The sequence below is a fragment of the Corvus brachyrhynchos genome, unplaced genomic scaffold (assembly GCF_000691975.1).
Source record: "Corvus brachyrhynchos isolate BGI_N302 unplaced genomic scaffold, ASM69197v1 scaffold46, whole genome shotgun sequence".
Classification (NCBI taxonomy): Eukaryota; Metazoa; Chordata; class Aves; order Passeriformes; family Corvidae; genus Corvus; species Corvus brachyrhynchos.
The window spans coordinates 4,197,988-4,200,562 of NW_008238838.1; positions in this window are offsets into that span (position 1 = coordinate 4,197,988).

The following is a 2,575-nucleotide window of genomic DNA, read 5'->3' on the forward strand; positions in this document are numbered from 1 at the left end:
CTTGTTTGCCATTCTTATCAGAACACAGAGATATTTTTATTGTTCTTGATGCTGGTGTGGCTTCCAGCAAAATAAATGGTTTTTTTGATGGGGTGATGCTGCTGATGTTCACAAATGTAGGGTGAAAGTCTGAGTCAGAGAATGACAGAAATCCTAAATTTGTTGTGGAAGGCTGATGGCTCAGAGAGGCTGGATGAGATGTGGAGAGATGAAACGACATTTCCTTGAATCCCAAAGCAAGAGAAATGGTAAATCCTAAAAAAACCCCAGCAGTTCAAATGAGAGGAGGAATCCTAAGGAGAAGGAATCAGAGAACAAACCAGAGGGGGATGGAAAGGATCAAAACTTCTGAAATTGGCATGGGGGGAATAAACACATTGGGAGAAGTGAAATGATCAAAGCCGGTCCCCAAAGAGGGAGAAATCGATCCCAAGTGATCCCAGTGATCTGAAGTAACCCCAAAGTGCCCTGGAGGGAGCAAGTTTGAACTCTGGTAACCCCAATGACCTAGAATAACCCCAAATCTTAATTGGCACCCAAAATAACCCCCAAAATGACCTAAAGTAACCCCAAAAATGATCGAAAGTAACCCAAAGATTTCTGGAGAGAGTGAGTTTGACCTCTAATAACCCAAATGACCTAAAATAACCCCAATGACCTATAGTAACCCCAAATCTTCATTGCTGACTTCAAGTAACCCCAAAAATGACCCAAAGTAACCCCAAAAATGACCTAAAGTAACCCAAAGTTTTCTGGAAAGAGCGAGTTTGACCTAGAATAACCCCAATGACCTATAGTAACCCCAAATCTTCATTGCTGACCTCAAGTAACCCCAAAAATGACCTAGAGTAACCCAAAATTTTTCTGAGACAGTGTGTTTGACCTAGAGTAACCCCAATGACCTTTAGTAACCCCAAATCTTAATTGGTGACCTCGAGTAACCCCAAAAATGACCCAAAATAACCCCAAAAATGACCTAAAGTAACCCCAAATTTTTCCTGAGAGAGTGTGTTTGACCTAGAGTAACCCCAATGACCTAAAATAACCCCAATGGCCTAGAATAACCCCAAATCTTCATTGCTGACCTCAAGTAACCCCAAAAATGACCTAGAGTAACCCCAAAATTTTTCTGAGACAGTGTGTTTGACCTAGAGTAACCCCAATGACCTTTAGTAACCCCAAATCTTAATTGGTGACCTCGAGTAGCCCCAAAAATGACCTAAAATAACCCCCAAAAATGACTAAAGTAAACCCAAAATTTTCTGGAGACCGTGAGTTTGACCTCAAGTAACCCAAATGACCTATAGTAACCCTAAATCTTAATTGCTGACCTCAAGTAACCCTCAAAATGACCCAAAATAACCCCAAATTTTTCCTGAGTTTGACCTAGAGTAACCCCAATGACCTAAAATAACCCCAATGGCCTAGAATAACCCCAAATCTTCATTGCTGACCTCAAGTAACCCCAAAAATGACCTAGAGTAACCCAAAATTTTTGTGAGACAGTGTGTTTGACCTAGAGTAACCCCAATGACCTTTAGTAACCCCAAATCTTAATTGGTGACCTCGAGTAGCCCCAAAAATGACCTAAAATACCCCCAAAAATGACCTAAAGTAACCCCAAATTTTTCTGGAGACAGTGAGTTTGACCTCTATTAACCCCGATGACCTATAGTAACCCTAAATCTTAATTGCTGACCTCAAGTAACCCTCAAAATGACCCAAAATAACCCCAAATTTTTCCTGAGTTTGACCTAGAGTAACCCTAATGACCTATAGTAACCCCAAATCTTAATTAATGACCTATAGTAACCCCCAAAATGACCTAAAGTAACCCCAAATTTTTCCTGAGTTTGACCTAGAGTAACCCTAATGACCTATAGTAACCCCAAATCTTAATTAATGACCTATAGTAACCCCCAAAATGACCTAAAGTAACCCCAAATTTTTCCTGAGTTTGACCTAGAGTAACCCTAATGACCTATAGTAACCCCAAATCTTAATTAATGACCTATAGTAACCCCCAAAATGACCTAAAGTAACCCCAAATTTTTCCTGAGTTTGACCTAGAGTAACCCTAATGACCTATAGTAACCCCAAATCTTAATTAATGACCTATAGTAACCCCCAAAATGACCTAAAGTAACCCCAAATTTTTCCTGAGTTTGACCTAGAGTAACCCTAATGACCTATAGTAACCCCAAATCTTAATTAATGACCTATAGTAACCCCCAAAATGACCTAAAGTAACCCCAAATTTTTCCTGAGAGAGCAGTTTGAACTTTAGTAACCCCAATGAGCTCGAGTAACCCCCGAGTTTTAATTCTTAACCTCAAGTAACCCCCAAAAATATGAAAAGTAACCCCAAAGTGCGCTGTAGGGAATGAGTTTGACCACAAGAAACCCAAAATAATTAAGATTTGGGGTTATTATAGGTCATTGGGGTTATTTTAGGTCATTGGGGTTATTAGAGGTCAAACTCACTCTCTCAGGAAAATTTGGGGTTACTTTAGGTCATTTTTGGGGTTACTTTAGGTCATTTTTGGGGTTACTTTAGGTCATTTTTGGGGTTACT